This window comes from Odontesthes bonariensis, chromosome 15 (assembly GCF_027942865.1).
Source record: "Odontesthes bonariensis isolate fOdoBon6 chromosome 15, fOdoBon6.hap1, whole genome shotgun sequence".
Lineage (NCBI taxonomy): Eukaryota > Metazoa > Chordata > Actinopteri > Atheriniformes > Atherinopsidae > Odontesthes > Odontesthes bonariensis.
In genome coordinates this window covers 14200755-14215144 of record NC_134520.1, presented here as the reverse complement: position 1 = coordinate 14215144, position 14390 = coordinate 14200755, and the positions used below count along the sequence as shown (strand labels likewise).

The window sequence follows — 14390 nt, the reverse complement described above, 5'->3', positions numbered from 1 at the left end:
GCAGGGCAGTTTATACATACAAAACTTAAAAGCCTGGGGGGAGGGGTCCCAGCGAACAACAGACTGCTAAATGCAGTGGTGAGTGTTTTGTTTTGCGAATAAAGATAACCTATAACCCGGTAGAACTCACAATCAGTCTGTTTAAACCCTAAATTGAGGCTTCATTGACTCCTGACACATTCACTAATCTGACAGTATGATATGCAGCACCAGACCTACGGCAGAATCAGAACACTCATGTGGAATTTTGTAGAGATTTTAAAAAGGTCACAAAAATGTGCAACATGACTGCAACACATTCACAGGAGCAGTCGAATTGCACTGTCTTGCAACCCTGCTGATACACCAGGCGTGTTGAGAAAATGTCGAGAAGCAGCAAGGGGGGAGGAGGGAGGGAGGGAGGTTGTAGCCAAGCCCCTGAAAGGACTCCATCTCCCTTGGCCAACATGCCATGACGGTGTGGAGCAGTGGTCTGAATTGGTTTCTCTGGAGTGGCAGAGCTGGAGAGGTGATGGTAAGATGAGCCCGAATGGGGGTGGAAGAGGGGATAAGGGGTGTGAGGGGGAGGAGATATGATACACTGAGGTATGTGCGTGAGAGAGAGCTGGCAGGGAGGATCTGAGGTACTGTAAATGGGCGGATTACTGCTTTCCTCTCCTCGAGTCTTTCCGTATACATGAGGGTGCTCAGCTGTGGAAGCAACAGTGCTATGCATGAAATCACACATCCTCCCGCCTGCACCTTCTGTAGGAACAATCATCGGGAATGCACAACCTGCACATGGGTCCACGAAGGGGAAAACGGAGCATGAATGCAGACCTGTGAATGCAAGCTCTTAATTTGCTGTTATGAACACAAAGAAGATGTGAAGAGTGTCACTTCTGGATTGATGCATCTCTGCCTGTAGCTATGCTTCCACTTCTAAAGCTCATGTCCAGCCAAAGCTTGTTTGCATCGATTTATCTAGTTTGTGGATATGATATTGACTAAGTAGACTGCCAGCCCTCAACGAGTTGAGGCAAAAACGAAGGAGGTTTAGGAGGTGGTCGGATGCTTTAGAGGAGGATAGCCACAGGCTGTAAAATCTCCTCTGATCCTCCCTTGTCTGATTCTCAAATGCAACCTTTTCTCTTGAGAGAGAAGCCGATATAGAACTGGGCCAATGTCACAGAACACTCATCTAACCCTGAAGGGAAATAAAAAAATAAAAAAAAATCACTTCTTATGCTTCTCCCCAATGATGGCCCTCAATCTCCACGGATGGAGCTTCAACTCCCTTTCCTCTCCTCTCCGGCACTGCCTCCATCACTGCCTCCACTTTGTTCTTTGCAGGAAGTTGAACATGCACGAGCTGAACAGCGTTCTCTGCCTTGATGATCTGCTGCTGCAGTTAGGATAGGGAATGTAATCTTTAGTCGTGTCACTCAACACTGAGAGGCAAGTGAGTGAGTCACATACTTGTGTTTTCACCCTTCCATCACCTTCAGTATTATACATTCTTAGAAAAACATACAGCTCGCAAGGTTTTGACAACTAGATAGCAGAGCAACTGGCAGCTTAAGACACAAGTCTCTGGATGCATGTTTCGTGAGATCATTATACAACGCTAGGAAATGTCTAACACAGCAAAAAACAAAAAATGTCCAGAATAAAGTCAGTTTGCCTGCAAAACAATTAGCCAGAAAATTTGGGGAAAATAATAAGATGCTGCTCCTTAGCAGAGTGAGAAAAAGGATCAAAGCTAAGAATTCTGTGCGTTGGGAAAAGAAAACATACCAAGTGTTCCAGGAAAGCTGCAGATAAAACTTATGTGTATGTGTAAAGCTGCACCCTGGAACTTTCTCCACAACTAAAAAAAAAAAAAAGAATCAATGATTTAAAAGAAAGAAAAAAAATATGTGTCTTTATGAGCACAAGGGTAAGGCTACAAGACATCAGCAAAGGCCAAAGGACGGAAAAGTAAGAAGCTGAGGGAAAGATAGAAGGAATTAGCACAGCGAGGGACTTAGCCACCCCGGCAGTCTTTCCACATGAGCACACCTCGCACAACAGACCGAAGCCCCCACCCATGTATCTTTAAAGGGATAAAAAGCATGGACAAGAGAATAAAAATATAGATTATACAAGTAACCCCTCTTATCTGGCAAAAGCGTAGAATCAAACAAATTGGATCAGACATTATAAATAAAAGGGGTGAATAGAGGGTTGAGAGGTGACTGAATAAGAGGGTGAGGAAAAACAAACAGATGTGTATGTGTTTTAAAAAAAGAGAGGAACATCAACTTCGCCGCTCGCGTGTGGAGAGATAAAATGCAATGGAATCAAGAGTTGATTTGAATCAGACTCAATTTTACCGTGCAAGCCTCAAAGGAAACGGGTTTTTCTGTTATGCTCTCGAAATCTTGTGTGTAACTGGTTCAAGTTCAATTGTACTGACAGAAGCAGATCATTAGCATGGCTTTGTGACTGTACCTCCTCCGTGACGCTGGAGTGGCGGAGCCTCATTCTGACCAGGGCAGTGACCTCTGCACCTCAGGGCAGGAGGAGGGCTGGTTCTCACTTCTGTGAGACAGCACTCAGTCTGCGCTGCGCTGACTCCTGTAAAACATTAAACATTATTTTGAGAGAGGGCACTCAGATCCAACTGTTAGCCTTGCACATGGTGCACATTGTGATTATTTCCTAAAGGAAATGTTTTCTCTACGTTACATTGACTTCAAACGAAGCTATGATGTAGTACTGATAATATGACTTCCAGCTGAAACTACAGTAGTTTGGATTTTGTCTCATGAAATTTGATATAAAACAAGTAGTTATAGATTAATGATCATATTGATAAATTAAAACAAAGTTTCTTCTTAAAATATTTTTAAAAGGAATTAAATGAGTAATACAGGAATGACCAAACAGATCAATTCAATGAATCAACTGAAACATTCATTCTTTTGTTCTTTCTATTTTAGCAAAATAGACTAAGACAGATACATGTTAGCGACACACATCTAAGCATTTTATTAACCTTTTTAGATACATATGGAAAGTTCCTTGCATTTGCTATTGCAGCCGACAGTCTTAAATCCACGAGAATGCCAATCTCTTCAACACACTCTCATAAGCACACACAAACACACACTAGCAAGCGCACCTCACAAGCGATTATACAAAATACTCAAAGATTACATCCACTGAAATCTGACGTCCGTCGCGGGTTTAAAGCCTGCATGTCAGCCTTTCAATTTTTTTCCCCCTCTTTCCCTTGTATGGGTCAGAGGCTGTTGCTAGGCTACCAAACCCAGAATTCATAAGTTCAGACAAAAAGGTTTATATAGGCCACTGCAATTCAAGGTAGAAAGATAACAGTAAGATGATAACACCAGAATATAGATTCAGATGATATGGAATCAAATAGACTATGAACTGCTTCTAATGTGAAAGAAACAACACCGTTTGCAAAGACACAAGCCACACACTTTTTTTTTTTTTAAACACTTTTTACGGAAAAAAAACAAAGCTGTGTGCACCACTGCCAAAGGAGCTGTTCTGCAGCCCACAGTCTTCTGTCATGTTTATGTACCCGGTAGTAACGAAAAATGAGGCACTAAAGGTGCTGCTACAACGCGCAGCAGCGCATACATAAACACATGCATGAAAGCACAAGTACAAATGCGCAGGTATGCGCACACACACCCATTCACACAACTCTGCAATCTAGTGGCCAAGTGTGACACAAACAAGACAACATCTATAGGATGGTAGCTCACAGCAAGGCTGTAAAGCTACAACAAAGGCTCTGTTTGTGTTTAGAATGCACTATAGGAAGGCTGCTTTGTCCAAGCATCTTTGTCAGTAAGTCCTTATGCAACATCCAGATGTACACCAAAAAAAAAACCACATTCAAAACTGTACAGAAGAAGAGATGGGTGGCGTAAGTGGGAGGGAGGGGGGGGAACTGCCACGATAGACTGCAAACATGACAGAACGGTTAGACGTGCAGGGCATGCATGCATAAACATACCTCTTTACATCCTCTCACCGCATTCATTCCACATCATTTTCATCCTCTCTATTGCTACCATCGCTTTGTGTAAATTGTGGCCATCACAGTGCATGCAGAATAAACCCACGATGGTGAATCTATAAAAGACATTCAAGTAGACATACGAATAGAGAAATCACTGAGACAATGAAATGTTTAATGCAGCTTTATGGCAGGTGCTTGGAAGCTAGACTTAGTCTAGACTGGGCTCCATCTGGTGTTGAGGGCCTCCTCCTGATGGTGGAGAGGGCCCAGGCAGGCACATATTAATGTGGGAAAACCGACGTCTAGCCTGCCTCTCAGTCACTCACCAGACTGCATTTGAATCTCAAAGGGCTCTCTCCATAACCTCCATTTATTAGCCTTCAGCAACGCATTAATTTCTGCTGCAACACAGTGAAAGCTGGGAGGGCGGTGCTGTTGGTGCTGAACAAACACAGTTGACAGATCATGCTGTGTTATAAATGCCTGGCTTAATATTGCAATTAAAAGGGATGGACGAGACATGTAGACGAATGTCTCTGTACACGCTGTCCTGAAATAATTTTTCAGGAGTTTCTTTTGTCTAATCACAACAGCGTGATGGATGCACGAGATACTTAAGCTTATGACGTATGTTAAGAAACTGTCTCACAGGGAAGTTACTATTTAACTACAAAAAAATACAAGTGCAAAAATCACCCAGAGAAACATCATTACAGTTGCAGAAAACTGAGTTTTATAATATAATGTGTAAACAGCCAGACATGCACACACTGCCAGGATATGCCAATTCCCACATGCAGCGTTGAGGCACCACACAGCTTTAGCTATTTCCATTGCTAGCATCTGCCCTTGTCTGTGACGCAGTATGAACCGGAATCTGGCAAAAGTAACACCAGGCTCTGTGCTGCTTTACACTCCCACACTCTGCACAGTGCCAAGCAGCCACAGCTCTTAGAGCTAGCACAGAACTGGCTTGTTTAAAATTCAACAGGCTCCACCAACCTATCATTCAGGCAGTTCCTCTTTGACTCAGATGGAGCGTAGAAAGAGCCGATGATGTGCAGCCCAAACGGCATCATAAAACAGGCCTGAAAACCAGTCGGATCAGAACAGGCCAGCTGACCCAGCCTTCGTCCCAATGTCTCTACAAAATCACATCAGCCATGGGAACACACCTTGGCTGTTGACTGTTTGTGCAGCCAGCCTTGCCCTGTGAGTTATTTGGACACATTTTGTTTGATAGAGTATAGAAAAGGTGCGGCGACGGACTTGTGTTCAGTCTACTAGTTGGAAGAATAATCTGCCTCCTTGAAATACCGCTCATCAGCAAAAGAAGCAAACATCTCTAATGATACTGAAATATACAGTATGTGTTTTGCTTCCCTGATGTCCCCACTCTACTGTAGCAGTAACGGCCTTTGTGGCTACTCAGTTTTTCTTGTGCATTAGGCCTGGAGGTGTTAATAGGGGCATCAATCAGGCTAAAGCTAAGGTTATAAGATTATCCCTTGGACAAACACCTACTGAACTGCAATATTGTCTTCCTCTCTACCTCATAACCTGAGACACTGATAGACATTCTTCTTTTTTTTTTTTTTACAGCATATCAAGCACTGGAAATGCACCTCATACCGGGATTATTTGACATCTCTGCCAAATTGGAGCACTGTGTGGCGAACATAGCTCTTCTACTAGAAACAAACTACTTATGTGTAGGCAAAGACTCCATAACACAGCAAGCTGGAAGGTGTAGGTTCATTAGCTCTGATTGTTAAAACCTTTCCCCATATCAGTACACAGACAGGCCAGCAGCAAAGGGATATGGGGGCTCCTGTTAGAACACGTGACTTCTAAGAGTCTCCAATCAGGTGCCTCTTACATCGTGTTCATCTCACCTTATCTCTCGTGCTCGTCTGCATCCAAGTAACTAAACAATGAAATCAAGAGCATCTAAAAACATTTTTTTTTTAAAGGCAGGATATGTAGTAACTACATGTCCCATTAAGAGAATCAGCAGCACAAGCACTGCCGAGTAGCACTCCTCCTCCTCATCATCACTCTATGAATGGAGCCTGTCTCCGGTTGCTAACTGTCACTCCACACATTCCCTCGTAGAAGGAATCTAGAGCCATGAATCCAATTCCTGGGGAGCGGCGTTTTTCTCAGCACCGATGAACGTCCAAGAAGGCAGGAGGTGTTTCTCGGAGCGATGCGCGGACGCTGCCGGGGGCTCCCAGTCCTCTGTGCAGGCTGCATCCATCCATCCATCCATCCGCTCCGGTAGCCACTTCGTCGGTCCGGTTCCGGCTCGCTTCGCCGTGACGACTGTAGAATTAGTTTGTACATTCGGTTCTCTAGCTTTATGATATTACATAAACTCATACAGCTAGATAACCAAAGAGAAAAACTAACCCACGTCTCTTAAAGGGGCCGCCGCCGGAGCTGCTTGTGTTGTGGTCACATGGAGCCATTGCAATCCGCCTGCATGCGCGCACCTCCCTCTCTCCCTCTTTCTCTATTTCGGTCTCTAATAAACGCACAAAACTGCGCGCATGCACATAGCAGGTTATAGTCAACGTGATCCCGCCCTTCTTTTAAAAAAAAAACTTTTTATCATTGTCTCTACGCACAAGGCTTCCCATTTAACTCCGTCACTTTTACATAAACATTTCATCAGACTATTTTGATGTTGCCGACAACTGCGTGAAAAATCAAGAGGGAAATCAAATACAAATATTCGAACTGTGGCTTCCATCAGCATGAGGGCAAGAGCAATACAACAATACAAAGTGAACCATTTTCCAACTATGATATCCCCTCCCTCAATCCTCCTCTTTTCAAAGAAAAAAAAACACCCGTGAACTTCCTCCCACTGTACGAGCATCTGCAGGGTGAAGTCATCCAGCTGCAGGATGATGACACATCCGTCTATCAACCATGGACAGAGGTGACCACGTGTAACAACCGTAATGCAGCACTAATTCCCTTACTAATAACACCATATAATGTCCAGCTTGACCTCATACGGTAAAAACAACTCAGGAGCTGAGATAAGAGCAACTTCCGCACAGCACAGGCCTTCACAAACAACCAGCCTATTGTTGTTTTAAATGCCAGCACACATCGACCCATTTCAAACCACAGGACCACAGTTTTCGCCTTGACTGAATTAATCTATGAATTGTTCTGAAAGCACGACAAAGTACCAGAGGCACTGCACAGCCTACAGTAGAAAGGCTTCCAGCAAAATGTCAACAACATGATCTAGTAGAACGAGTTGTGGCTCGGTGCGTGTTACCGAAGTCTTTTAATTGGTCAGTGACGCAATAACAAGTTGAAGCAGAGCTTCGTATTCACCTTGTGCTTAGGTAGATATTTTATATGTTTTAAATGCAACAGCGACGATAAGCCCGAAAATATCTGTTTTACCACCCGTTTTAAAAGTATGCATTCATTACTGGCTGAAATACAATTTGGGATTTTTTTTTTTATCATGTCCAATACCGAGTAATTATTCGTTTAGGCCAAGTGGAACTCAAATTAGGGAAGATTATTGAACTACACTGCAGCCTACCTTTAATAAATTATTCTAAAATGTCACTGAATTTTTGTTTTCTGAACAGCCTCGGTGACACGGGTGTTTTAAATTGAGAATAAACACAAACAATACTCACAAATTCAGGCTGGGAAGAGACAGAGCCCATTATCGGACCGTGGTCGTGGGTCCTTGCGCAACAACATTTGTAAAATCCAACAGGTTCTGTGCTTCAGAAAATAATTCTGTTGGTCTCAGTCCGGTGTGGCTCTTCGGCTTTCTGCAGCCGTGATGCTGTGTGTCTTCCACCACGTGGGGGACCGGCACAACGCGAAGACAAAGCCAGTTTTACACAGAGCGATACTGTCGGCGTATTCACGTGATTAACAGGAGGAAGAAAGAAAAAAGATCAGGTACATTTTTGAGCTGTTGAAAAATACAACAAAGACCGAGCACGAGAGAATGGGAGAGAGCGCATCGGCCGCGAGGGTGTCAGATGTGAGGCGCAGGAGGTGGTGGACCGCTCGGGGCCCTGGGGGTCAGACTGCCAAGAAATAGGCGCAGTGTCCCCAGAATTAGGCATGCTCATTGGCACACACATGGGTGAGCACTGGAGATATGGGGAGGACGGGCGGAATAACAAGAAAGAAACGGAATACTTCAGTATGGCTTCCAAATAGCTTGTCCACCATCATTTAGCTTCCTTCCGTGGAAGTAGTTGTTGCCCTCTCAGCGGGGTCCCAAATCCAACAGCAAACTATATTATTTTCTCTGAAAAAGGTCCAGTTCCAGAAGCTGCACCGCTTCACAAACCACTCGTGATGTAAATGTGCCAGGTCCCTAACAGCTTCAGCATCTTTGCCTCCACGGTTCCACCCTCACAATCACCCTGACTGCACAGACCTTGGGCAAAATATCACACAAGTGGCCACGTTTAAAGGCTGACAGTGAAGAATCCTCGTATTCAACCACACCCTGTTCGCGTAAACAAGGACAGAAAGTTTGCAAACGAAGCAGTCAATCACGGGTAATGAGCAAAGTGACAACCTGCTGTCCCCAGACGAGGAGATTCAGTATAGTGTTTCGTGTGGTGATTTAATTTTCTTTAATAAAGGAATCTGTAGGTTCAATTTTAGTTTTATAAAGCTCCACTTTACCATTTTGTCCACACTGGTTTTTAATGTTCTCTTCCAGCTAAAACGAGTCTTCAGACATCTGTATATTAATGTTATAAGTAATCCTTTCAGGAAGGAGATTATCTGGAGGTCTAATTGACTACATTTGGAGAAAGATAGTCTACAGATCGCTTCTGTACGCTACAGATCATTTTGCATAAATCACCCGAAGCCTTTCCGCAGACTCATGTGTTAGCTTGTTATAATCATAAGCAACATGTTAAATACAGAATCCAACATTCACACAAGATCGACTTTAAACTGACATCCAAAACAACAGACCTCTCTGTCTCGATTTACCATGGCTCCAACCGTTCATTCGCACACATTTGTGCGTATATGTGAACAAAAACATTTGAATTTTTTTTTTTTAATTTTTAATCAGGTCTGTCAGTTTTCAGTCGGTCTTCTATAGGGAAGATTCCCTATAGAACTATTTTAAGGAAATTAAAGTGTAAACTACACCAGTCCAGACACGATTTGAGTATAATCGTGAGGGAATGGAAACCTCATTTTTCACACATTTAGATGTGTGATGTATATTAGTCACCTTAAAGACGGTAAAACAAGCTCCAAACAAAATAATATATTCCCTGCTTGCATCTCAGAAACTAATTTAATGTCAATTAATGTATAAAGTGGTATCATTTTGGCTGAGCAACTAATGCATGTCTAAAAATATCAAATTAAGGAAATATTATTTTAATAACATGAATAGATTGCCACAACATTGGTTTAAACCTCTGTAGGGTTCAAAGTAACTGTGTGTGTGTGTGTGTGTGTGTGTGTGTGTGTGTGTGTGTGTGTGTTTGGAGGGGGGCAGTCCGTTCATTGCCTCTTCTGAACAATGAACGGACTGTACATTGATACAGTTGGACTCGCAGTTCTTCCTCTCATCAGCTTCACGTTCATTCACTGAGCACGCCCCCTGACTGCGTCACGCCCTGCCAGACATTAAATACAGTAAATGGTCCATAGACAACAACCTGAACCCCTCACTTTGACTGGGACTTTTCTATTCTATTCTATTCTATTCTATTCTATTCTATTCTATTATGTTCTATTCTACTCTGTTCTATTCCAGTGTGTTCTTTCTGCATCTTCTTTGCTCCTCTTTAATATAAATATAATAATATAAAAAAAAGCCCCCTGCAATTTCTATTCCGTTTCTTAAGCGCACGTGTCTAACAGAAAAATAAAGTACGAATTCGTTTGTTCTCTCTCTCTCTCTCTCTCTCTTTTTTTTGTCACATAGGCTGAATAAATAAAGCAAAGGCTCCAGATCTGCTTGAATGGAATTTTAGATAAATACATTTCAGTTTATATCTCTTCAAAGAGAGCTTTGGCGATTCCTCTTCAGCACATGAAGCAAAAACGCACAGGCTCTGTCCTTGGTGCTGAAACCAATTAAATTACATTCACTGCGTTTCAGTGCTGAAGTTTCAAAAACTGGAGGGGAAAACGGGGGAATAGTTCGTGAAGACAAATCTAAACAAACTGGACTCTCACTGAACCATAATGAATAACTAATACATCTAAAGTGTGCAACACACACACACACACACACACACATATATAATATATTATATGTATTTCCGTCAATTTATGTTAATGGAGGAGTTACACTGCCTAATACCCTGATTGAAATAGATTTCGGTGCCAATAATATATAAACTTGCAAACAGGCTTCAAGAATCGAATGCAGAGATGAATTTCTGTTTTTTTTCTTCTTCTATTTATTAATTTGAAATAACCACAATTTCAATGTACCATTGAATTTAAATTGTATTTCAGGTGAAATTTTATGAGTGAAGATAGTCCATATTGTGTAAAATAAAAAAAAGATTAATTAAAACAAGAGAAACTGTTCCTATGAGTAACATCTCGTATCAGAGCTTATCACAGTAGACTGAATAAATCTGGTTTTATATGTTTTACTTGAAGTGACATTGGAGCATATCAGCTTTGATTAAAAGCTTATTGTAAAAGAGCAGTTCAGTAATAGCAATACAGTTTGCATTAGGCCTACAACTGTTGCATGGTGTAAGAAAGGAAGAAAGAAAGAATTTGGTCTTTTCTTTAAAAAAAAAAAAAAAAGCTACACAATTCTTATGTAGTTTTTGTGGGTTTTTTTTTTAGCCTATCAATAAAAATTCAAAGCAACACTCTCGTAAGTCTTTATGTAAATTGTTTATTTGTATTTATTTATAAGAATAATCAATTTTAAAACATGCAACGGCTTAAATTGACATGAATCATTAAATGTCACTTGAAGTCTAAAAAGAATGAAGATTAGCAGGCCTTAGTCACTGGTCCCACTTTCTGGGAAATATCTAGTGAAAATGAATTTTTTTATGCTAAAAAAAAAAATCAAATAGGGAAAAGAACATTAAAAATAAGACATAAATGGGACTCGCTGTTTCTCTAAGGAGTTGGTGACTCTATCACAGTCAGCTGCAATGGCCTGATTAATTAATTTCACACTGTAACTCCGGAGAGGATTTTTTCCCCCGCAAACAAGTTACCAAGAAAAAAAGAAGAAGAAAAAGAAGGAAAGAAAAAAAAAAGTCAACATCAAGTTCAACAACGTGCTAGTGCTCATTAGCATCACAATGCTGTCTGGGAGCACACAAGTCTTCTTAACAAGAGGCTCTGGCGTCAAGTCCCTCCACCTCCCAGCCAAGGGGACATTTTCCCAGGCTCTGCTAACAATCACACAACTGTTTGCTTTCTAAACGCCAGCTCCGGGGCCACTCAGCCCGCCTCATCAGCGCTCAATGGATGCTCCCGGTAATATGGGACGGAGCAGCCGGCTGCCACTCATCAGTCTCAGTCTCAAAGCAACTGACAGCGCTCTTTAACAACCGTGAAATTTCTACCCAAAGTTATCATTTTTACATTGTTTTTACTACTATTAATTTTACTAAAACTATTATTATCATTATTAATTTTATTAACATTTTAGCCAAGCGTCCATTTTTCCATAGTTTGAAGGTTATAACCGGCTGACCTTAAATAAATCATATAGACATACTTACAAGACATAAAGTTTGAGTAAATCCCAGTTCAAGTCCTTTTCAGAATTTTAACTCTCGTCTCTCAACAGCCACTCAGCTACAAGAGCCCAAAGTCCAAGGAGAAAGCCCACAGCGATGTCAGCTTTCACTGACGGGAACCTGCACAGTGACTCGATCCAAATCAGAGCTGCTTTTTTTGTTTGTTTGTTTGTTAGAGAAAGAGAAAAAAGAAGGAAAAAAAAGATAGAAAAAAAACTCGGGGTGACTTTCTCTTTAGGCCGTAGGCTGATGCTGCCAGCATCCTGCTCCCTGTTTCCCAACATCATCTGCTCAGCAGCCTCGGATGACAGTCTGAGCAAAGCTGCTGCGTCGCCGGTCCCCTCCTCCCTCTCTCTCTCGCTCTCTCTCTATTCACTCCCTCTCTCTCTGTGTGTGTGTCTCTCTTCCTTTCACACACACGCACGCACACATACCGGCTGCTGATCTACACAACGTGTACAGATGCCTAAACATTCCTCCTCAACCAGTTACTGTGAACTTAAGTTCTGCTTGAATGTCGGCTCCCTCCTTGTCTCCAGCATTTGACCGACGCGCTGAGCCACGTGCAGCCTCTGTGGCTGCTTGTCACAGGTTCGCACTGAGGGGTGGAGGACGAAACTAGGAGGCCTTCGGGGAACAGACGCAGCAAAACCACAATCTGGTTTTCACAAAGGGGGGAGGGTACATAAAAAAAGCTCGCCAAAATACGCAAGCATCCTGTTGGGCACATCAAATTATGTGGCACGAAGAAGACGCCCAGACTCTCCATCCCCTTCTTACTAGAAGCCTGATGGCAGTGCACAGAACACCTGCGCCTCGCTGCGCTGAGGCACCTGTGACCAGTCTTGCGGAAAGACCAAACCAGACCGCCCCTGAAGCGGCAGCAGCCTATGGCGGCTGCAGGTCTAAACGTTGTAGTTTTCATGCGTCTGTGCGTCGGCTGCAGTAAGAACGCGACAAAGACAGGCGACCTGTGGTAGAGGCAATCGAAGCTGAGCACGCAGAAGCGGTGTGTGCCTGTGCCGATGCCGCAGCCTTAGCAGCGCCGGTAGAAGCTGACGCTTCCCCTGAGCTCCCATGGGTCACGTTGCCTCGCGTGGCGAGACGTCTCCGTCGTTTTTCTGAGGAACGGTGCGCACGGTGGGCAGTCGTGCCAAATGTCGTCCGAAGAAATTCTACTGAAATCAGACTGATGGAAAAAAAAAAGATCAGAGTGTGGGTGCAAAAACGGATACGAAGAGGAGTCAACGCGCAGTAAGAATCCAGCCCTTGAAATTGACGTGATTGCCTGCGTGCTGACGTCAGGCGCTGGGATACATTTTTTACCCAAATGTGTGATCCAATACGCCTGTGTGTGGGAGCCTCGGATTATAACACAAGGAAATTTACTTGAAAAGCTTTAAGTAAAAGTCAGAGTTCAGAAGTTACTGAGTGGAGCTTAAAATAATGATGATGATACTACTAATAATAAAAAGAAAAAAGATATAACATGCACAAAAACAATTAAGAACAAATGATGGTCAGATTAAATCAATGGTCCACGCAAGACACAAAGCAGACAAATAATAAATTATTATTTTAGCAGTATAGCAGGCAGGTGGCTGGTAAAGCCATCTGTACGCATGGGAAAGGCTCACTTCAAGCCATATTTTCATTTTCTGGAATCCATTGATCACATACAACACAGGGAAATCTCACTGAATAATAGAAGTTCAGAAGCTAGACTTGTTTTACATCTATAGGCCAACCATTTGTGACGCTTTTAGCCACTCTAATGCAATTTAGCTGCTGATTTAAATGAGCAACCCAGCGCCCCTTCACTGATACATGAACAACTTCTTGTTTTTCTTGAACGTCCACACACACATGTGGGCTAAATCACAAACTCGAACGCATGTAATATTTTAAATCGTGGCCCTCCGGGCCTGCAAGTGCAAACCACTCTAAAATAGCTCGGATTTAAAGGGTCAAACTACGACATCTAGCGGCAACAAAAAGCAACAGCTCGGGCCTGTACGCGTGACGTCTCCGGCCTACATCCACAGCGCATAGAAAACTGCGTAAAAAACACCTCGTTACAACTATGTAAAGGGAAATGTAGTATCAAAGTGGATGTAGTGGAATATTTTAAGATGCATATCTTGTATGTTATGGAGCTAGAGACACGCCTGAATGCATTCCTACTAACTGCAGGTGAAGTTAGGACATCTCGAGAGGTTTTCGGTGTCACCATAATGGACGACTTATTCATTCATGGCATCAAAATCATTGTTGCCCAATTTTAGTTTAAAACTGAGTTGGCCCATGTGATGTTTCGGGCTAAATGTAAATGATTTAAATACGTATAGATTTGAGGAAATAAGATCAAATAAAAATAACCAATCATTCACGACAGTGAATACCTGGAATATTGCAGACTTTCACGGCTCGTGAAGCGTAGAATAACAAGGTGATGTTTTAGCAACATGCCCTGAAATCATGACCTAAAGCAGCATAATAAAGCAGCAACATTGCACGTCTTTGCGTTTAATTGGCCATTGTTTTGTCTGCAGGAGAACGGGGTTTCCATTCATAAAAAGTAATACCACAAGAATACAGGAAGA

General features: G+C 42.5%; 1 long non-coding RNA gene across 3 annotated transcripts in view; it reads right to left on the bottom strand.

The window, feature by feature from the left end:
• The window catches only part of LOC142400304 (uncharacterized), a 41829-nt gene that overhangs the window by 25358 nt on the left and 2081 nt on the right, over positions 1-14390 (bottom strand). The window contains exons 1-2 of one of the 3 annotated variants that reach the window (XR_012772920.1): positions 11770-12983; positions 2473-2598 (exon numbers count right to left, since the gene is read on the bottom strand). This is a non-coding gene — a long non-coding RNA (uncharacterized LOC142400304). Of the gene's footprint in view, positions 1-2472; positions 2599-7695; positions 7819-11769; positions 12984-14390 lie in introns of those variants that run through there. The other 2 variants (XR_012772922.1, XR_012772921.1) reach the window with 2 other exon arrangements.